Genomic DNA, 23,543 nt, shown 5'->3' with positions numbered 1-23,543 from the left:
CTGACACTTTCAGATTTTATGGCCTCTGCCCTTGGCTTGGTCTGGGTCAGTACTTTAAATTTCAACTCCAAGGCATGTGCATTCAGAGACAAATCATGCTGTTTATTTATGACAGCTGGAAACAGCTAGACTGTTCCTGTTCAAAGTTCTAAATGGCTTGAGTTTTTTTTCTCCATCCAGGAGAATTACCACAGAGCAGTACTTTCTGTAAGTTTTGGTCCACACCAAAAAAATATCTGAATGGAAACCATTGTGCAGCTCTGGAGGAAGCAGATCCTGAAGTCACTGCAAGATTAGTGCTCTCAAGTCATCCCACCAGCCTGAGAAAAGCTACCTCCCTCCAAAGCATGGTGCAGATCCTACAGCATTAGGAAATAGCACTGAAAAAGCAGCCTGGACCAGAGGCAAACCTAACTTTGTGCCTTTAAAAACCATGTGTGAAGAGGGATCAGATGTGAGGAATGTGGAAAGGTTTGGAGGAGAGACAGCAAGATGTCAGACCTTCTGAAAAGCAGGTTGCCATGGCGACTAACTCATTTAACCCAATAAGGGTCAGGCAACCCTTCATGTTCAAGCTAATTTAATTAAAGAGGTGGGAAGGATGAGCAAAATAAATTGGCACAGACTTCACTTTGGGATGCTGTTCCTCAGGCTGAGCAGGATTCATGATGCCAGGCTTTGGTTGGGCATCTCAAGCATCACAGGGTCATTTGTAACCAAATCCAGCCCCTGGAGAGAAAGGACCAGATACCGAGGACACCCTTGGGGAATGGTGGGAGGTGGCATTTGCAGTGCCTCTCATCCCTCCACCCAGCTGCCACAAGCACATCTCTCCCAGGATGAGGGAGCTTCCAACTGCACTAGATGCTCTTCTTGATGGGATCCTCGCTTGAGCCATTGGTAATGTGGCTTTATCTCCCTTCTGAATTTGAAATGTGGATAAAGCAAAGCTGGCAAGGTAATTATTCCTCACTGTCAAACATTGCTCTTGGTTTGCTGTCTGCAGACAGCTGGAGAGTGATGAATCCCTTTGTGTTTGCAGCAGCCTTGGATTTGCTCCAGGAAAAGGTGCAAACAGGCAGGGAAGTTTTGCATTAACATGCTCCATCAGTGTAGATTCCACTGTTACTGCATCTAAGCCGGAGAAAGGGACTCATCTGAAGTGAGAGGGCAGTGAGGGCCCAAGCATGAAAACAACTCAGTGCTGAAAATGCAAATCTTCATCAGAGAGAGCTGATGTCAGAATCTGAGGAGACAACACCAGGCACGCAAAAAATGCTGTGCCCTCGTGAAATGGCAACGGTCCTTAATGGCATGACTCTCACAGGTTTCTCTGCTATAGCAAAGTCACCGGGAGCTTCACATGTTACCACTGACCACCTCCTCCTCACTCTCCGTCTGAAGATATGCTCCCCACGCCAGGGTTAGAGCTGCCATCTGCTCATTCCCTCCCCTGCTCTCTCCCTATCCCTGACCCCCAACAACCCTCTCTGCTCCAGTCCCTACAGTAATGCACAAACCCAGAAAGGCTGAGGTTGGCAGGGCGCTTCTGGAGATTACCTTGTCAAGCTCCCCTGCTCAGAGCAGGGTCAGCTGGAGCAATCAGAGTTGTTCTTGCTCCCAGCACGTCACCAGTGCCCTCGCAAGGTACAACCACCCACGGTGGGAAGTGTGGGGCCGCAGGCTCAGGCACAGCCAAACCATTTTCAGTGCCAGAGTGGGAGGATCACCAGAGCATCTCACTGCTTATGGTCTCTGTCCCTCTGTTGATGGCAGAAGGGGATACTGTGCTCTTGGATGAGCACACATAGAGTCAGCTGAGCTCTCAACACCTTTAAACCATCACTAACTGGAAACAGCTCACTGAGGCCAGTGTGAGCCAGTCCTCCTCCCCCTCCCCAATATAGATGTCAGCTTCAGGCAGAAATAAACCTGCACCTTCAACTCCAAAAGCAGCCTGGGGCCACCCACACAGATATAGACACATCTTTAAGGCAGGAAAATCCCATCCAGTACATATCTCTTCCCATTCATCAACCACAGAATCTGGTTCATTGCTTAGTCCAGTCTTTTGGCAGCTCAGGAACTGTTTCTGCAGCAGGAAAGGCTCGATCTTTTATAATGATGAGTAAAGGCGAGGCTCAGATCAACAAATAAGAAATGCAGTGCCTAGAGGTACCTGTGCTTCCCCACAGGTGCACTAGATGAGCTTTATCCAAAGCCTTTTCCTCCCTCAAGCTGGTGAATATCTCTCCCGGGGTTTCAGAAAACTTTAACACTAACCTGACCTCAGCACTACTCTGAAAGCACGAGGTGCCAGGAGTCAACTGGTGAGATTGTGGCGGCTTGTTTCCCCTTGGCTGTAACAAAAGCCACAGTGTCAGTGCAGTTTGCACCATTGGCAAGATGTTAATGCCATGCAGCATCACAGAGGTGACGATGTTACAGCAGCCCTGGGATTGCCTTGCAAGGAATCATGACAATTGTTCATTTCTGTGCTGTGCCGAATATATTCTCAGAGGTTGAAATGATAAGCCTAAATCCATTTAAATTTTCTAAAACACTTTTGGGCTGGGGAATTCCATACTTTTCAAATCACAGGGTTAAACTGATCTCAAATAGCTTGGCAGATAAGGGAGGTCGGTTGTTTTTTTTTACTGTGACCCTGTGTAGAAAGTTCAAAGATCTCCCACGGCACAGAGGATTCTCACTGTTTAGGGAAACAGGCTATTGCCCCAGGCAGCAAAACCACAGGGGCTTTTAGTGTTTTTAGAAGAACATCATTGATTGATGACTGAGAGTTACCCATAGAGAAACCATCCTCATACAGAAGTTAGTGTGAGGCTGTCGGCACTGGGACACACTGCAGCAACCTGCCAGAGAAGGTGTTCCAAGCACGAGCATCCCCTGGATGGGACTTGGTCGATGCACCATGGGTGTACCTGCATGCTTTAGGGCCTCCTGGCAGGGCTCAGTCCTGCCCACCTCGCCCATCTGCACAAGGACATGATACGGAGCTGCACGGAGACCTCACCCCACTACACACATCTCCAGCTGGGACAGAAAGCCCAGCTCAGCCACCTGGCTGTAAGAGAGACTCTCCCAGAAACAGACCTCTCCTGGGGAGTTTTAGTGAAGGAAATCGGAATATAAGCACACTTAGGAACCAATGTGGTTGCTAAGGGACATTCACGCAAAGCTCGACCAGGAAAACCTAATGCAGGAGGGAAGCCCACGGCCTGTCCTCCCCACCTCCTCCCACACAGGCTGGCGTGGGTCCATCAACCGCCCTCGCACCCACCCACAGGGAGAGATGTCCACACACCTGGGCCGTCCCCACCGGCAGAGGGTGCCACCACGGGTGGGGGGTGCAATTCCAGATGTGAAGAACAGAGCAGACCTGGAGCATGTGCTTCACCCCTGCTGGACTGGGCAACAGATCAACGCTGCCATGCCTCTGCCTGCAAGGTATCCCCCACTTTGGAGACCAGCAGGAAACGTGGATGTCGATCCTCCGGGACTGCAATGGTGACTCCACAGATGGCTGCGTGGCTGCTCTGCCCGCTCATCCCGAGTGCCAGGATGGCTGCTGCCCACACTGAGCAGCTCCACAGGCACCCATGGTCACCCAGCATTTCCAGGAGGACCCATCTCCATCACATTATTTGGGGATTGCTGAGCTACACAAAGGCCACTGAGGAATGGATCCAGTAAAAAAGATCCAAGATAGAATCAGAAAGATCACAGAATCATAGAATGGTTTGAGTTGGGATCACCCAGTCCCACCCCCTTGCCCTGGGCAGGGACACCTCCCACCAGACCAGGCTGCTCCAAACCCCCTCCAACCTGGTCTTGAATCCCTCCAGGGATGGGGCAGCCACAGCTTCTCTAAGCAAACTGGGCCAGGGTCTCACCACCCTCACAGCAAAGAAGTTCTTCCTGAGATCTCATCTAAATCTCCCCTCTTTCAGTGTCAAACCCTTCCCCTTGTCCTATGATCCCTGATCCAGAGTCCCTCCCCAGCTTTCCTGGAGCCCCTTTAGGGACTGGAAGGGGCTCCAAGGTCTCCCTGGAGCCTTCTCTTCTCCAGGCTCAACACCCCCAACTCTCAGCCTGTCCTCACAGCAGAGGGGCTCCAGCCCTCACAGCATCCTCATGGTCCTCTCTTGGACTCACTCCAACAACTCCACCTCGCTCCAACAACTTGTTCCTCTGGATCCCTCCCCAGACTTCCCAAATCTCATGGGGACTTCCCAGCGAACGCATTTCCCTGACACATCCACGGACGGGAATTAGCAGCTCTCCCTGGCAGTGGTGTAAAATGGGGTGAGAGCTGATGGCAGCAAGTATCTGAACCTTAAACCCTCTGTTCATCTGGACACCCGGACCTGTGCCACCATCCAGAAGGAAAACTGCTCAGACTGCTTAGGGCTGAGACCAGAGTGGAGGTCCCTGTTTCACCACAGCGGCTGTGAATCGGTGCCATCTGCTGCTACGTGAATGTGGGACTGTGGTGCTCTCAGTACTCCAGAAGACTGAGAGTTTGAACACATACTGCCAAATTAGTTACAGAAATGTAATCACATCTATGCACCAGAGAGACTGCTAACGGCTGACGAGTACGAGGAAGGAGAGGACCGGAGGTGTGCAGGAATGCAGATGGACTGGGATAGATCTTTAAAGCAGTTCAGCGTTAATTGTTGGGAGAACTCCCCAGCTGATCCTTTTACTAGCACTGGGTTTAAGCTATCTAATGGAGGGGGGCGGTTAGATAAGTTCATCTTTAACAATTGCCACTTCACATCCCATCTCCTTACTTGAGGAGGAGAAAGTATTTCATTATCTCTTTTATCAAGAAACATCTTCCTGTTCCTTTTAAAATGCAGAACAGGAATACCTATTACAATGCTTGGCTTTCCTCCGCTGAGACTGCCAAGTTACCTGCTTCCACGTGGGAGGGAGTCTATGCCAGTGCTTGTATTCCTGTTATTCGTGGTAGAAGTATATAAATAAATAATCTCCCTTAATTCCTCCAGACAGATGACCGCTTCACAGAACTGTCAAGCTGTCACTCTCAGCAGAGGCTTCCAAAAGGGACAACGTCAAGTGACTACGTGCAGCCCCTGACACACTTTTGAGGCCAAACAGCACTGTTTAGCCAGCCAGTCTGGGCTCCCAGGCCAGAGACAGGGATGCTCCCCATGGAAATCCTTTGTGTTTTCTAAAGCCCTGAGCTTAAACTATGATATGTTAGTGACATACCATGCTAGAAGTAAGTCTGTGCAGGAAGAAGGTTCACAGTAAGAACCAGAGCCTACATGGACCAACCATTGACCTCTTTCCCATGTAATGATGGGGTGCATCTCCACCATCTCACTGCCGCTGCTCCATGACAGTAGGAATTTGGCAGGGGGTGGGCATGGAGGGGGGTTGGTGCACTACACAACATCCATTCAAGAAGCGCTTGACCTCAGCAAAAGACAGAGTCATAAATAGCCCAACTATCTCTCAGTTTTCCTTGCATGATCCTCTGTTAATAGACTTTGCACCTTGGCATCTGTTTGCAATGCTCTTAGGGAACCTGATGAAGAGCAGGGAGGGGAGCAGCTGAGTCAAGTCTGTTGATCCGAGGCTCCGGGCTATTGGGAAACAAGAGAGCATTTAACAACACAGGGGAGAAAAAAGCGTGGGGGACAGTCTGTGCAGCAGGATGATTCCCAGGCGCGCGCGTGCATGCACACACATACTCAGATGTTTTATAGGGCAGCAGAATCAGCATTCGCTTTACAACTGACCTGGATTGCTAATGCGATGGAGCCAAGGCCCCCAGCGCTGCTCAGAGGGCTTGGTAACCAGCGCACTCCCGGGGCGATGCTCGCTCACGTCAGTCCCGCGTCCGCCCCAGTGTGTGATCTGAATGGGGCCAGACATCAGGTTTGGTGGATTTTCCACAGTTGGCCAAGTCCTTTAGAAAGCAGCTTCAGAAAAGAGAAAGGAAACAGGATCCAAGAAGTGACTCAGGAGGAGGAATTAGTAACTCATTAGCTCTGTGGCTTAGAGAGTTTACTAGTCCTGTGGACCAGGGCAATATGCAGCTCATATTAATCCAGCCTCTTTAAGTGGCAAGGGAAACCATCAAAAAGAAAGAAAAAGGCCTTTATGGATGGGTTGACTCCCACCCAAGGGTGGGGGTTGCACTGCTGGGAAAGCAGGAGGAGATGGTGTGCCCCACTTCAGAGGTTTGGTGGCAGTTGTGATTGACCGAGACACTCTGAGAGGAGTAATCAATTCGTACCCGTTACAGTACCTCAAGCTCGGACGTACCATGGCAGAGCACGCTCCACCAGCTTGGAGCATGAATTTTGAACTAAACCCCTTTTTTTCATTTTGGGCACAGTTTGCTGCTGATGCTGTTGCAGTACCACAAGTCCCTTGTTCTCCAGAATTTCTGCTGGATTCTGAAGCACAAGATTTGAGTCAATAAGGCAGGTTGTTGTGTAGCTTTGCTAGCAGGGTTTCAGCAGAACACACTGTGTTTGTTTGGGGCCAGGCATAAATATCATCTGAGGCCAGTGCAGTAACAGCGCAGTTGGGCTTTTGTTAGAAGTACTGGGATACCACAGGAGATGCACTGTACACCTTCTGAGACCACCGCTGGCCAGGCAGGATAGTCCAGAGCATCTCAGTACCAAAAGCTTTAGCATGAGCAGCTGAGCCCCAGACATCAACGTTACCATAAACAAATCACACCCCAAGATCTATTTATAATATTGACAAGGCGGGGGCATCGGCTGCAGACCCCAGAGCCTTCCACTTAATGGACTGCACAGGTGAATTGAGGCCCAAGACAGCGCAAAAGAGGGAGCATTGCGTGTAACGTAGGTGCAAAAGAAGACATGTCTGTCTAGTGTCTGGCACTGTGAGTGATGCAAGTCCAGCAGCATCTCTGGAAGGTTCCTCTGGGAAGTCCTGTCCATACTGACTAGGGGATGTCTTGGATACCCCAGGTTATTTCAAATGGCTATAAAAGCCTCAGCTAATGAAACTTGGCCCTGTATCCTCATCCCTCACCAGCAGACAAAAATAGGTCAGGCCAAACCAGACATTGTATTTGTTGGGCTGAATCCCTCCCCAGACTCCAGCAGCTGCATTGACCATGTCTCCATTGACTGCAGTAGAGTGTTCAGACACGCAGCACACACATAGACAGCCTCAGCTGGGTGAGTGATTATAGGTTTCCTCATCTGCAAACTGAACATCTCTGCAGAGCTCCCAATTCTGAAAGAAATTTAAGGCACTTACATTTACGTTGTATACTCTTGGCAAGATGAATCCCTCTTCCAATGCAAAATGCAGGAGCCTTCACCTCTCTACACATGTCTGCTGTATTTTTCACAAGCAGTCAAAGGGTATGAAATGGGAATGAGTCATGAAGAAACTTCTTCCTGTAACAGTAACACATGAGCAAGGAGCTGCACATTATTCAGCTTAGTTACTGGAATGCCAATGTCAAAAGAAAAAAAGAAAAAAAAAAAAGCAGTCAACCACACGAGCCGGTATCCAAGGTATTTATGACCTTCACCCAGCAATGGTTCATGGATGAACCTCTGCAGCATCCTCTGCTGGCTCAGCAGCAGAACGCTCCTTGCTATGAAGCTGTCCTGACTCCACCCTTCTGCCCCAAAGATGGTAATTATTTCTTTCTGTAGACATATCCTCTATGGTTGCTGAAAACAGCTCTCAGCTATTTGGGATTTGCTTACTGATATCCTTTATCAGGTGGGTCTGAGTTTCTTACCTGTGTTCCAAATCCTCAGTTACATCCATCAGAAATTATGTGTATTGTTTGGGATGTAACAAATAATAGCTGCTTGTAGGTATTCACCTTTTGCTAAATGAGTGTCCAGACATGAAATCACATCAGATTACATAAAATAGTAAAACCATACAGAAAGAGCATAAGAAAGATACATCTTCATGTTAAATCCAATCTAATTCTGTATTTGGTAATCTGCTTTAGTTTTTCAAGTCGCAGTGACTCAGTGCCAGGTCTAGGCAGACATCTGAGACAGTTCCGTGTTGTGGCACTGTGGGACTGCCTTTTCCAGTGTCCTGTTTATCTGCATTTTACTATATCAAAGATTTTATACAGAGCTGTTTGCTTTGCTGGTTAAATTCAACCAGAGGAGGGATGGAAGAGTTTAAACTACTGGGTTTTTATTCGACCCCACTGTCTCTGAGCACAGAGAGGGACTTCTCACAGACTGGAACAGTCAATGTTTCTCTCGGGCTTTAGTTCACTCAGTCTGGTTGCTGCTAAAGTTGGACATCAACCTTCAGTCCCAAATAGGAGAAGGAGTACAGGTCCACCACTAAGTAGTTTTAGCAACAGTTTTACTGTTTTAATCTATCCAGTGGTTTCTTTACTGCGTACAAACTTGCAAAGCCTTCCCTTGTAATGTTTTTATAACCAGCCCTAAGCTCTCTGATGTGTTTGTAATGAGCCTTATGTATGTATAATTTAGGATATGTTTAATATCCTCTGTAATAAAAAAAAAAAAAAAAAAAAAAAAAAGAAGTGCTGTTTTGGTTGGTTTGGGGCTTTTTCTAAAATATCATTTTTGTTTTTTCCAGGCTGACCCAAGAATCTCATGTGGTTGAGTCAGACTGCTCCAGTAGGGATAGGGAGTAATTGATGTACCAGAGATGATGACCTTTGTTGGGCTGAGACCGCATCTCTCTGTTATTCCTTTTTTTTTTTTTTTTTCCTTGAAGTCCTAGCTGCATGTGGTTTGTTTGCATCCAGCCTGAGATGAATGGTGCATGGATTTAATGAGGTCGTGTTTTCCCACCAGTTCCATTTGTAGCCATTTAATGTTCAGCTCTGAGTAGTAGATTGAGTTACAGGCTATTTAAAAGTCTATGATGCAGACAAGCATTCTGCCCAACTTTAATCCTTTTACATATTTGTTAAGAAGCATCTCCAGGCTAAAGGTGAAGCCCATGGTTCACTTCTTGGGGAAGAAGCCAATTTGGTACTTCTGGATTATGCTTTTGCTGCCGAGATACTCTGAGATCCTGCTCCTGACATGCAGAGCAAGTGCATATTCTGCACAGGGGTAAAAACATCATCATGACGGTGTTAGTGCTGTGAAAATTCAGGCAAACTTGTGGTTCTGCTGAAGCAGAAACATTTTATGGAGACATTGAGAATGGGATGAGGATGATTCTTCCCTACACCGGTCACTGTGCACAGGGAAAGTCTGGGCTCAGATTCCATCTTGCCAGATCAGAGATGAAAATTTCTGCTTGGTCTCTTGCACAAGAACTAAATGGAGATGCCAGGAGCTATTATGTACCTGTCCTGGTAATTGAACAAAGAGAGATCCTCTAGCCAGGAGGCAGCTCCATTCGGATGAGTTTGGAGATGACTGCATCTCCAGCATGTCAACCTGCATCAGCTGCTTTGCAACCTCAAGGGCTTTCTGTGGCTACTCTTGGAAAGCACCTAAGAAAATTAGTTCCACACAGGCCTAGGGGCATAGCCTGTACATATGCTGTGGTGTTCCCCAAGCGCCGACAGTGAGGGACAACATGCATCTCAAAATCTGCATGCTTCCACAGGAGGTTTGTGCCTTTGCTGTCAAAACTGCAGCTGTAGCAGACACGATCAGCCCTCTGATGTTTGCACCATGGGCCTTAATCTCTCTGTATATGTCTGTGGCCACAGTCCAGCCTCATCTACTGCTTCACTATGGCAAAAGCATAACAGAAGCCAATAGCTCCCAACCCACGCACAGCTCTCCACCTCAAAGCTAACAGCAGGCTTCAGTCTGCAGGCAACGCACCCAGCTCCACACCATAGTACCCAGTTGTACAACACTCAAGCCATGCATGCTCTTCATCCTCCACATAGCTCAGGAAAAATTGCACCTACAAACACCCCAGACACACCCAAAGCACACAGCATGCATGAAGAATGTCAAAAGAGGCAGCAAGTGGTACAGGGACACGCTGCACCACCCTGAAAATCCTGACACTGGCGGAGCAGAGGGCGAAGCACAGCATCCAGCAAGACATACTGTTACCTACGCTGTGGGGCACAGGGGCTCTGCACGCCCAGGACACGGCACGGACACCCCGTATCCACCTCCACACATGCACTGTCCTACAGGGGAGTCAGGACAGTGAAACCAGCAACTGCTGTTCCCAGGAGTCTTTTGTTTTAAAGGCACCATAAAGGAAGAGTTCTCTCCTGCATCTTTTTGGACTAACTGCCTTTGAAGCAATTTTACTCTAGGTTCCCTCTCGGCTACTGTCAGGTTATTCGTTTTCTGTCAAAACCTTTTTATTCACTGGGAATCTCAGCAGGGTTCTTCACTTGTTAATATTGCTGATTAAATTTCATAGTCTCTAACGTAAATATTCAAAGGGACTTTCCGTCTTCCCACCATTTAAATAGCACAGACCGTGCATTTACATACATCTTGTATTGGACGGGACTAAATCAGAGCTGCTCACACAGGACACACACAGCTGAGGACAGACACAACCTTCCACATACACCCCCAAGGACGCTAGTGAGATCCCCAGACAGCCCTGCCTGGCAATGCCAGGCTTCCCAACCCCAAAGGCACCGGTGCCCTGCCCCTCCTGCCCCTGCCATTGCTACCTATAAGAAAGGATGCAGGAAGTCTTGCACCTCTCTCCAGGATGTCCTGGCCTCACAAACCTGTGCAAAGAGGAAGCAAAGAAGGAAGAAGGTGAGAAAACCCTCTTGGTTCACATTGCATTTCATTTCAAATAGCAAACCGCTGTGATTCAAATGATGGCTGCAGGGCAGGCGAGGGCACCGTGAATCAGGGCTTGGCACTTCTCCAGCCATTAGCATCTATTTCCTTTACTGGCTCCAGACTCGGCCTGATAGGAGAGACCTGGGGAAGGACTGCACCCTCTGGGAAAACGGGCTGTTCTATGGCTAAGCTGGTGATTTCAGACTGGGGGCTCCTCCCCACCCTCACCATCTGCTTATCTTTCTCCATCAACTATTTCATTTGTCTCCCTCCTGTAATGCAAGGCTCTGGCACATCTCCCCTGCCCTGAAGACCTCATGCCAACGGTGGGAGAAGCCGGAGCTCCCTCAGACAGGGGCCGGACTGCAAGGGAGGGAGCCCTGTCCCAGCACTCACATGGCAAGATTCATTTCTTTGCAGGCTACAACAGTAATTCCTCTCCTGCTTATAGGAGAAAGCTCACACTCCTTGAAGGGCTTTACCTCTTGTGTTAATAAGAGTTGCTTAAGGAGGGCACTTCTAAAGAGGGGCATAAATCTTTAATGAGGATTCATGAACACACCAAGCAACGCTCAGCCAGCTGAGAGTTAAACAGGCAGCAAGGCTGCAGAAAGATTATTTCCGTGGCCCCATCCTACTTCATTGTTCAAACTGCTGGGACAACAGAGCCCAGAAAGCAAGAGGGGTACTGAGGAGCCTGCGCCCCTTGTTCCTTTACAGCATCTCATGATTATCATCAGTTTTATCCCAACGCTATATTTCTCTCTTCTCTCCTTCACCATCAAGTCTTTCTGTCTGTTTCTGGACAGAAGGAATGGCATTCTTTTCCCTGGCATATGAAAGACTATAAAACCTGGTAAGTATTGATCTCAGCTTCAACATCATCAGCCAAATACTGACATTGCTTAAACAAAAGGGAGCGTGGGCAGTGTGTCACTCCTGCTGTTGAGGACAACCACAGCAAGGTATGGCGAGATCAAGACAAGGTGTTATTGATTCAACTCCACATCGCAAAGCCCTTCCCCTTCCTGCATTAAGGACTAATTTTAGGCTGGGATGATTTGATAATGTGATAATGTTCACCACACAAACCCATTTCATTTCCCACCCATGGTGGACAGAAACAGGGAGTGAGACTCCCGCGGAGCAGCACTGGGTGTTGGGCAGCACGGGGTCAGCACATCTGGATGCCATCGTAGCTTCATCTTGTGCCCTGCTGCTTCACCACTGATGTCTCTCCCTCTCCTATCCTGTCCCCAGATGGTCTGGATGTAGGCGATGACACCTCCAGAAGCACCAGCCCCTTTCCATCAGCGTTGCCTGGTGCAAGCAAAGCCCCAAGGGGCCACACACCCCGTGGAGGTTGCCCAGACCATGGGATAAGCACCGGGTGTTCCGCAGGTTTGCAGCTTTAGTTTTCTTTGCACAGCAGTTAGGGCACAAGGTCAGTTATGAACCCCAGGCTCGTCCCGAAACCCAGCTGGGACTTGAATCCAGAGTAAGTTCTGTCATCACAGGGCTGACTCCAGTGAATCTGTGTCTCACTAGAACAGCACATGCAGGAGTCCGGAGCCAAGACAAGACCCTGTCCCGAGCTGTGTCCTGGACAGCTGTGGAAGAGCAGGCAGTACCCAAGACATTGAGCAGCAGAGAAAGCTCATCCCAGGGACATGCCCTTCCTTACCCCAAAAGAGATTTCACTGATAAGAAACACCACTCAGAGCTGTGCTGAAAGTCCTCAGTGTGGGTGGCACAGACTAGGCTAACCACAATGTACCAGCCCCTAGTAGAAGCCTTGGCTATCTACTTATCCAGGAAATGAAGAGGTAGCGTTTGGTCCCTCCTTCCTGCTGCCACACCACAAGTGCTGCAGAGCAAAGGGCTGGGAGACATGTCGGGCCAAGAAGAGCTGCAAAAGCAGGAGATTATCCTTGGCCTTTCCCTGGACACGCAGAAAAGATGCGATGCTTTATCACTGCAGGACAAATTGAGGTCCTTTCTGCTGGCTCCCGGGAACAGCAGGGGAGGATAACGCTCCCATCCCACCCCAGCATCACACCTCGGAGCCAGCGGAGCTGCAGCTGCCCTTGCCTGTTGTGGCTTTGCCTGATGCTGTGGCTCCAATGCCAACTGAGTCACATTCTCATCAGACTCCGACTTAAACAACAGTGCAGAGCCTTGACGCTGTCTGGCCTGAGCAGGGCGAGGCTGCTGGCACAAGCCCAGCCCCTGTCCCTGCACACATCCAGCAGAAATACTGCAGATCGCCTGCAGACAGGCAGGAGAAGTAGCAATGCCGGAGGAGCGGGGACTGGGCAGGAGCCAGGGGAAGGGATGCCATCAGCTCACAGCTACCTGGTGCAGCATCCCTCTGCTCCGAGGGAAGCACCAGAAATGTGGGAAACTCTCTTCTCTGGAGACATTCAAAAACCGCCTGGACAAGATCCTGTGCAACCTGCTCTAGGTAGACCCAGTCTGGCGGCGGGGTTGGACTTGATGATCTCCAGAGGTCCCTTCCAATCCCATATGATTCTATGAAAAGCATGTCCCTCTTTCATCCTGACATGCTCACCCCAGCCCTGCTTTCCTCTCCACCACCATCCTGGTCACTTCCAGCCCACCACCCCTCGAGGGGCAACAGAAGGTGAGCCAGGAGCAAAAGGGTGAGGACAAGCCAAGTGAGGGCATCAGCCGAACTGGCGAGGGAGATGCTCCCCTAACAGCCCAAGCAAGAAGGGCAAACCAAGCGGGTTAGGGTCAGGAGCAGCTGGGTACGGGGCTCGACACAGGCAAACCTACCGTGTAGCTCAGTCAAGGACCAAGGGCAAGGGCATGAGGTGAAATGTGGGTCCAACCAGTGCATGGGAGAAAGCTACCGACTGAAACTTTCTCGCAGCTTTTTCTCACAGCTGAGCCATTTTCCCTGCAGTTCAGACCCAGCACAGTACGATGGCCCAAACCCAAGGAGGGGACAAAGATTTTGCCCAGTTCAGTGCCATCCACAGCCCGACCACAGGGGATGCCCAGGGTCTGGAGTTGAAAGTGGGGGAAAGGATCCACTGCTGTGCATGGAACAAATGCTCCTGGCTCCAGGGCTGGTCTCGGGGTTGTGGCAGCCCGTGCCAAAGCAATTCGGTCACTTGCATTGCTGTCCAGTCCACAAAAGCTGCACAGTCCCTGCACCACCGAGCTTCCCTCTGGCAACTCCTAGAGCTTCCGCCTGCTCATTTACTCCAGTGATAACGATAATGGCCTTGCAAGCATCACCCTTTTGCAGAGCTTTTAAGAATTTGGCATGGGAATACGGAACAAGCAAGAAACATGCAGGAAACTAGAGAGAGGCAGGTTACACCGGCAGAGCTCCTCAATGATCTGGCTGCCGTCTTGCTGACACTGGACCGGTGTAAAGCCTGTGTCCAGAAACTACAACACTGTGAAGAGTCACACTTTTTCCCCCAGGCTCCGTCCCACCCAATCTTCAGCAACCACAGACCCCAGCATCAAACCCAGATTCAAGTTTCAAAAGCTCTGCCGTTTTGGGCATGCGATTTGTTTTCATCATTGTTTGGACAGCCTTATTCTCAGCACTGGCTGCCCCAAGACCAACAGCAGTAATTCTCTTGACACTTGGCACCTCGAGGCATCGCTCCCAGCCAGGGGAAGGTGGAGAGGCAAAAACCCTCTGTGTACTCAGGGCAAGCTGGGAAACTGATCTGAGCAAAAACCTGGTTAACCTGCGGCTTCTGCAGGCAGCAGAGCGCTGTTCGGCTGAGGAGGATTCCCAGGACTCCCCCTCCCATCGCGCGGACCCCTGCTCGGGGACACCCCCCGGCCAGCACCATCCTGCGCTCGCTTTCCTGAGCAACAGCCTTTGTCCCTGCAGTTTTCCACAAGCTCCAGCTCATCACACATGGGTTTGCAGCCCGCAGACAGACCTCACCCAGGCCTGGCGTTATTTTCAATTGAATCAGACTACACTAACGATTTGTCTTTCAGGAAACGGTACCAAATGCTTCAAGTACATTCACTATTCAATCTTCTGCCACTAATGAGCCAGGGCCACTAACTTTTACCGAGTTCTGTAATTCCTTCTCTTACAAGTAGTTCCATGGAACAGCTAAGTTTGCAATTCGTTATGAGAACACTTAATTATCATTACTGATAGAGCATCATATGCTTCTAATTTGTGGAAATAACTTCAGAAACAAGCATCTTCTTCAGGGATGAAACAAATCTGCTATTCCAGCTCTTTAAATATGGCAAAGAGGAATATGCTAGAATATCCTAAAGTACATTGTTTGAGTCACAGTTCCTTAAATAGCTTTCCCATTTTCAAATGGGGTCAATTTTCGTTGCCCACCTCCAGCAAAGTCAGGTATAAGTCTGCAATTATTGTGCACAAGGGAACGACTTGCAGCAGGAACAAACTCTCTGGAAACCCACCCCAATCTGTTGACATTTGTGCCCCTCATCAGAGGCCATCTGGAAATGCAGACCTGTGTGTCCAGACAAGCCCAGATAACACATTCTCTTCTCTCAAACACTCAGGCTCATTCCTGTTTTCAATCTGACATGGGAGAAGGGGGTTCACAGCAACAGTGGAAGAAGCAGACTAGGAGTGAACTGAGCATGACAGGGGCTCCTGCAGAGACAAAATCCTGGTTTTAAAGCAGTGGTGGCTCATGGGGACTAGTAATTGACTAGAAGAATTTAAAAACAGCCATCTCTGGTCTGCCTATCACCATTTCCAACAACAGACAGCAACGGAAGGGTGAAAGAACAGGGTAAGCATCCCTGGCATGCTTTCTCATCCGCCACTGACCTGTAGCTCAGGGATTTCCCAAGCCCGAGATGGTACCTTCAGGTTTAACGGCGCTTGATGCATTCTTCATCCATTAATTTGTTCAGCTGCCTTTTGAGTCCATGCAGACTGGTACCATCCACAGTGTCCTCAACTAACCCCCATGCTAAGTCAAGTATTTCTTTCTGGCTGTTTACAAAACCAGGAAAACTTTGGAAACCAAAGCTCCTATCTCTTTTTAAATACCCTGGAGCAGAGCCACCCTGGATGGCTCTGGATTCCAGTTTGATAGCAAAAGGGATGCACAAGTGATGGGAGCCAGCCCCTGGCTAAGCAGAAGCAACGTGAGGAAATGCTGCTGCTTTAACAGCCAGAGAAATGCAAAGTGATTGCAGAAATACTCACCGTTGTCCCTGTCCTCAGCTTTGGTCTCCTGCTGGTACAGAGCTCCCTGGGAGGTGAGATTGCCCAGGTCTCAGCACTGCTACTCACACAACGTATCCCAAGGTGTGTCGCCCTCTTGCCTCCCTTCTCCCACCCATGTTGGCTTCTCTACATCCCACCCAGGTCTCATTGCTACAGACTCACATGCATCCCTACAGGTCTTGGTTTCACTGGTGGCAATGATCCAAACTCCTCTTCTGGCCACGCTAGGGCCCTTAGCTGATGGTCTCCCCAGTGATTCCATTCCATAGCAAGGCATGGTCAGGTCCAGCATGGCTCCGAGAGCCACTCCTTCCACAACAGGCTTGGCTGAGTCTACAAAAGACGGTGTAACATAGCAGAGGACAGCAGGACCCTGGGGCGAGAAGGATCCATCCCTTTCCCTGGTATTTCCTATTGCACACTGTATCTTTCAGCTTTACAACCTCCCTGGCTCTCTATTTATATCAAAGGAGTGTGCAGGCAGGGAGCAGCAAACAGACCTATTAGGGAGAACTAGGTTGCTATAAATAGTCCCATCAGTAATTAGCTGCAGAACTATTCGTTAAATAGGGAAGCACGTAAACAAGAACTGGAAACACCAGGGCTGAAGTACTCAAGAGATAGTTCATGCCCTGGCCAGGCAGGACACAAGAGCTGGCTGTGCCTGGGGCGCTGCACTCGCTCTGCTGGGCTCTCGATGTACATGTTTTCCTACCAGATTGGCAGCAGAACTGGGTTCCTGTGTGACTCAGACTCCTCTCTGGAAGGGACACAGCACCAGTCCCACATGGGCCATATGGCCCCAACCCAAAGACCTCCTGGTGCCATTAGCAGTGTCCCTTTTGTGCTCCCCAGCCAAATCAGCTGCACAGTCCTTCCTCCACTTGTTCTTCCAACATGAGCACCAGCTCTGAGGCCATCAGGGCATAAATGACAGAGGGGAGACACATATGCATCTTGCTATGGCTATTTCATTAGTGCAATATGGTCCTCAAGAAAACTCAGGATGCAAGTAACGCTGCTTAGGTGAGCAGGCACAATTCCCTGATGCGTCTGGGGTTATTTGGCTTCCCTTTAAGGTGCCTTTCAACTGAGAAAGCAGCTGAAGGTACCTCCACGTTTGCTGAAAGTACTGACCCACAAACAGCGCCACAGAAGATGATGTTCAACTCCCAAGTCACTTTGTTTAGTGGCACACTGTGGCCAGGAGCTCCCCAGATCTCTAGCCATGACAGGAATCATTTCATTCTCTTCATTCTGAATTAGCCCATTTTATTGCCTGTTCTTAAGGCCCGTTGCCTCCCCATTGTGTCAGGGCCTCACATCTTCACTGTGTCTTAACTCCTTTCATATTCTCCCTGTACCCAGTTTCCCAGACTCTATTCCCAGCACAGCTTTGGGGACTCCCATGCACATGAAGAGGCATTTTTGCCACTACCCTTTACAGTGATCCTGTTTTCAATTCTGCCCCTTCACTCTGAATTATCCCCACATGCAGCTCCCTAAAGAGCTCCACTCTGTTTGTCTGAAAGGTTTTCAGGCTCCGAGAGGGGCTCATCCATCAGCCGGAGATTTGGCAGCTTTCCTGGGACTGTCAGTTCCCAAGAACAAACAGCTGCAAAGGCACCATCCTCTTCCCGGAATCGGGGAGGAGCACACATGGCTTCAGCCCATCACAGAGAAACAGCCAAGCACCAGAACTGCTGCCCTCAAGCCAGCAACGCTGAGCTCCCGGGCTGTCTCTGGACCGAACAGGTCCCCTGCTCATTTCTGCTCACCTTGGAGATGGCAGCGCTCTCCAGACAGCATCTCCATGGCGTGTTCAGTCCCGGAGCTGAGCCGAGCACGAGACTGTGTGCTCCCATCGGGCACAGCCAAGGACACTGGGCTTGTGTCCTAGGGGACACAAATGCTTGAAGCCACATACACAACAAAAGCCTACCCCTTTGTGCATCTCTGTGCTCAAACCATCGCTGTGACTGTGTCATCTGCCCGCTTCCATACGGAGAAGTCTATGTCTTCCATACGGAGGAGCCTGCGATGTCCATACGCTTCTCCTGCGAGTCCTCCGGACACACCTTGCTCCGTGCAGCGGGCACCGTTCCACACTTGGCACCAAGCCCTTCACCAGCCCAGCTCTACAGCTTGTCCAGCCACAATGTCTCTTTGTACTAGTAAATTAAATATGGCCAGGACTGTTCTCCAGCACTAACGTCAGCTGGCATCACCCAGCCCATATCCAGGCTATCAAACTCTCTTCAACCTCCGCAAGTGAGCTCAATGCACAAATTGCTCTTGAGCGTGGTCCCTGTCCAGAAAAATTTCCCCATGCTCATCCAGGAACAGTTTGGGAGAACATGACTTGGCCTGAACCAAACCCATCTAGAGATGATGACCATCCAGTGACAATCCCTTCATGTTTTTTAACTCACCGGAGCGGGTACTCGGCCTCCATCTCTGCAGGGAGGCGGCAGAGTTTTCCCCCAGGGTGGAAGGGAGAGTGCTGAGCCTCCGCGATGCCTTCTGCAGCACAGCCATGCCGTGTGCGTACCCCCAGGGACAGGGATGCACCAAGGGTGTCGGGGACCAGTGGCTCAGCCAGTTGGAAGCAGGACGGTTGTGTTTACTGCTTTGTTGGGCAAGACTCACACACCCCCAGAGGTCTTTAGCAGGTTCTTCTTGGGGAGGAGTCATACTTTTAGATATGATGCATTTGAGAAAAAACCTCTAGCTGTGTCCTAGAGGAGTACACCACAAGGAGACCAGTCCCCTTGGCTTCTCCATCCTCACAACAGCCCTGGTGCTTTGCAGACCCTCCTTTGCCTCCCACTCTACTGCACAACCTGAAAGCAGGACAGGGCTCCCCTTTCCAACAGCAGGTTGGTGGTAACAGTTTGCAAGTCCCTGAAGTACAGCAGAATGGAGACAGACCAGAGGCCTGGCACAAGCTCTGGCCCTTGGGGAAGGTTGCAGCTCAGACCCTCAACACAGCTTTGTCTCTGACTGCTGCTGGGGAAGAGCTCAAGCCACCAAGAAGATCCTTCCCTCACAGTGCTTTGCTTTCCTCCAGCTCCTGTTGTGCCTGCCAGGATGATTGCTTTGTTGTTTTTTTTTGCGTTCAACCCTGAGAAGTCGTATTTAACAGCTCTGTTATTATTCAGAGCTTACATAACTCTCCATACATCAGACCATGAGGCCTCTTTGCTGCTGGATCATCGTCCGCCAAACGCTGCAGGGCTTCTCCCCCCAGCACCACAGGACCTTCTTTGCACAGACAGCTTGGCACTGCAAATGCATTCAGAGCAACACCTCAGTCACCTCGAGTTACTGCAGCCCCTGGATCTCCTACACGGCCTCTAGGTCTTCCCTGCCTCCAGGCATACTCCTTCCATCATCTGGCAGAGGCATCACAAGGCAGCCAGGCTGTGGTGCTGCAAAGAGGGGTGCTGCTGGGTTCTCTAGACAGCAGGACCCAACCTCAAGGACACCACAGGCTTCTCTGCCATGGATTTCTAGGGAACTGCACCCATGAGTCACTCTGGATAAAAACAACACAGACTCTGGGGAGATGCACCATTGCCTATGGGGAAAGGGAAAAGCCCACAGAGGAAATAAAGGGCTGGAGCTCACTACCTGGAGGAGCTGGGCATGGCCTGGAGGTGGGACGTCCAAGAGTCCTTAGCGAAGAGCCACCACCAGCTGTGAGGACAGCCACAGAGAAGATGTAGGGCTGGGCTTCTTAGAGGGGGTCCTTTAAGAGCATCCTTCCCCACCATCCTCACAGACAAATCTTCATCGAGGTTCTGTCCACAGTGATACCAGGAATTCAGAGCTGGCTGGGCTCAGAAGATGTGGCAGGAGGTGCTGGGACATCTGCACCACAGGAGCACACACTATTAGAAGAAGGAGAAACGTCCCTGGATTCAAAGGAGACAGTGCAGAGTTTTCCGCACCTCAGAGTCAGACAACTAAAGACAAGCCTGTAGGCAACACTCTTTTCTGCAAGTAGACAGGGGAGAGTTAAATAAACCCTTTTTCGTCCTATTTGATCTGATCTGTCTCTTTGAGATATCTCTGTTAAGTATTTTCGCTCATATTACAATAAAACCTGGCTTGTTTGAATTTAAAAACCTCTTGGTTCCTTTAGAAAGCTGGCTGCAAGAGCAGACTAAGACAGATCACCACAAAGTTCTGGCCAGTTCTGCCTTCACATTTATTTGAACCAGAGCAATTCACCTGTCAAATAAGAAGTGCCCAGAGCAAGACGAAACTCTTTTCTGCCTCCAGTGACTGTAAAAGAAGTCAAGGCATCACGTTTACCACCAACTGAGGTGGTACCTACACACAGGCAGCTTCACCCAAAGTTGACTAGTCACGGGTCAGATCTGAGTGGCTGCAGAACCTAAACATCACACCCAGGGCCACCCGAGACACCTCACAACCATGTGTTCTGCATCAGACGGTGGCACAGCCTGTGGGACAGGTCCCGTCAGAGGGGAGACTAGGAAGGGACGCTGCAGTGCAGCCCAAGCCCGGCGTGTCCATCGTGCCCATGGCAGCAACGGGACCATCCTGCACCGTCCGAGGTGTGCTCTGCCGGGACAGGAGAGCAGCCTCCCATTCATCGCCATGCTAACCCACTTTGCCTAGTTTCTGATACGGTTTCAGCCTGTTAATTTCCAGCACTCCTCCTGGTGCAGCCCTGGGACAACAGCAGTAACCACTTGTGTTTGGACAAGCCAGACTTCTTGTCTTCAGCATCTGCCAAGTTTTACAGTTTAAGCTAAAATTGCCTTATTAAAAAGGATCCTTTTCTGGAATTATCTCTTGGTTTCTGCCACCTCAAGTCACTGCCCCTGGAACAGACCTAGCTCCTGCTAGGTCTGTCAGACAGAGCTGAGCTCCTGCTCCAGGGGGCTGCAAATAAGCACGGTACCCACATCCCATCCCCAGCCCAGGGTGGCCTAAAGCAGTTCCCCTTTTCACAGCAAATGGAGACACCAACCACAATCCCATCTGCTGGAGCCCTTGCTCCGCTGCTTATGGCAAAGCGAGTACCCCCTGCCTCGAGATGCCCAGAGCCTGATAGTGCTGGCTCCCATCAGGCAACGAATGGATCAGCTGACAAATAGCCATCTGGGAGTTAATATTTCATTGAGTGATTCCAGCAGGAATTAGCATGAAACTTGTAGCTGACCTAACATTGAAGCATCGTCAGTACAAAGGGGAGTAAGGTTACTGCACAAGAAGGGATGCCTGATCTCAGGGTCTGGAGTAACACCACCCCAACGCAATTCAGTGGAGGAAAGGAACAGGCACATGCTTAGGCACTGATCTGAAGGATTTCTGCCCCAAAATGGGAGTCCATCAGAAATGACAGAACTCAATTTGTTCAATGCAACAAAGTGAAGGCTAAGGAGAGGCAGAAACGCTTGCCATAAATATGACAGGGAAGTAAACACCATGGAAGGAGAAGACCTATTTAATCCAAAGCACAAATTGGCACGAGAATAAATAAATATAAATTTGCCATGAACATAGGCTGAAAATTAATAGGATTCTAACCACCAGAGAAGTAATGTTCTGAAACAACCTTTTGACAAGCAAGAAACCATACTGACTTCAGGATGGCTTCTGACCCATTTATAGTTCATAAGAGGACAAGGACAATAGTGGACAACACAGCTAATGTCTTAGAAATCAGTGTATACAAACATCAGAAACAGAACAAACAGGAGGAGCTCAAATTCTTCATACAAAGCAAAATTCTGATTTAATTGGCATAACAGGCTTGTTGGGATAACTTATGTCTAGAATATTAATTCCAACTGTATAGCTTGTTCAGGAAGGGCAAACAAGGAGGATCTCAGAAGCACAGGTACACTCACCGAGTATGAGACTGCAAGAGGAAATGATCTTTGAATAAGATTTAAAGAAGGAAAAATGGGTTCCATTAGAGCAGAGCCGTACAGAAATTCAGCTAGGAAGAGAAAACAGACCAGTCATTTTAACGAGTCGTTCACGATATCATCCAAAAAAACAGTATTTGGTGGCAGCAAGGAATGTTAGCTACTCAGAATTGCCTGACAGGGATCTTGTAAATCACTGATTGCTTGGCAACTTTTATGACTGCATTGGCAGAACAGCTCTTATCCAAAAAGTAAAACAGACAACCAAAACCCTTACAGCTGGAGGTTTTCTAGATTTCATTCTGGCAAAACGGGGAAGAAAAACAAGAAAAAATCCAGCTGCTTCATAAACTGGTAAAATTGGTGAGGAAGAGCCCATGGAAGGGAAATCTACACAGATGTGAGAGACTACTCATGGTGACTTAAACAACTGAAAACTCTTCTGATGAGGAAAGCGGCAGGAGGAATTTAGTAACAGACCAACTTTTCAAAACTAGAAGCTTTGCATTGACATCAAGCATAGGACAGAAGTGAAAAGAAAGGAGAAATACCTCCAGTTATTGGGATTGACAGGTGAGAACAGCAGAGGAAATTAGGCAAGAAGTTGGAGGGTCTGGGCCCCAAACAAGCCACAACCTCGGAACTCGAGACACCCGCGACCGCTCCCGGAGACGCTGCCCGTACTGGAGCGCGATGGCGAGGGGTGCTCCAGCGCTTCACGGGGCAGAAATGCTGTCAAGAGGCACGAGGCTATTTTTGCTACAGCCTTTACTCAAAAGGGAGCTACCCCTATTTCCTCCAGTGGCACAAGTGAGAAATCTTCAGTGACGCAAGGGAAGGAGATAACAGATTAGGAAGTTAATTCTTGCATTAGCTGGGCTTGATGACTTTCATTATGGAGGAGATCTGGACTTGCAGGCCTACAGCATTCAGTAGTTTTCTCCAAGAATCCTCCCGATGTCCCAGAGAAGATGCTATGTACAGGGATTTCAACACAGGTTTTGACGCCATCTTGTATGACATTCATAGATGACATTCCTACAGATGAGGTAGAGAAAGTCAGCTAAGTTAAGCTTCTCTAAAACAAGTGCAAAATCATCTACTACTGAAAAAAAAAAATCTACTTGGGTTTTAGCTCAAAATGGAAAAATATATCAAGAGTAAATCTGTCTGAAGCCTAGCGTTATTCAGTGTTTCATACCTGACTTTCATGATGGCATAAAGTCTTTTCTTATTAAATCTGCAGCTGGATCAACTTAGAAGCCAGGATTAGAATTCAAAATAACCCTGACAAATTGGGAGGAATAGTCTACAAAAAAGAGGCTGCAATTTAGGGAGGACACTTGCCCAGAGCCTATGTAAGAAAAGCCCATTTCAGAAACATATTTGGGAACAAATTGCTCGATAGCAGCTCTATGGACAACGGTTGGATACATACCAACACAACCATCCTGTGCTAGAATGGACAAACTTCCTTATAAGATGGGGTTGAACAAATGTCTGGGAGGAATGATCTTCTCCTGGGTCCTTGACCACTCTCCTGCATGGGAATTTTTTTTTTTTTTTTTTTTTTTTTTTTTTTTACACTCCTCTTTTTTTTGTTTTTTGGCCCCT

The 23,543-nt window shown here is 49.1% G+C and overlaps 1 long non-coding RNA gene across 4 annotated transcripts in view; it reads right to left on the bottom strand.

Moving 5' to 3' along the window:
* Positions 1–23,543, bottom strand: part of LOC106899962 — a 47,077-nt gene that overhangs the window by 13,288 nt on the left and 10,246 nt on the right. For 3 of the 4 annotated variants that reach the window (XR_001414102.1, XR_001414100.1, XR_001414103.1), the window contains exons 1-3: positions 16,183–16,410; positions 7,303–7,445; positions 5,796–5,978 (exon numbers count right to left, since the gene is read on the bottom strand). This is a non-coding gene — a long non-coding RNA (uncharacterized LOC106899962). Of the gene's footprint in view, positions 1–5,795; positions 5,979–7,302; positions 7,446–16,182; positions 16,411–23,543 lie in introns of those variants that run through there. The other variant, XR_001414101.1, reaches the window with a different exon arrangement.

Source organism: Calidris pugnax, unplaced genomic scaffold (genome assembly GCF_001431845.1).
Source record: "Calidris pugnax isolate Ruff unplaced genomic scaffold, ASM143184v1 scaffold1007, whole genome shotgun sequence".
Taxonomy (NCBI): domain Eukaryota; kingdom Metazoa; phylum Chordata; class Aves; order Charadriiformes; family Scolopacidae; genus Calidris; species Calidris pugnax.
Note: the sequence above shows the minus strand (reverse complement) of the source record. Positions and strands in the feature narration are given on the sequence as shown.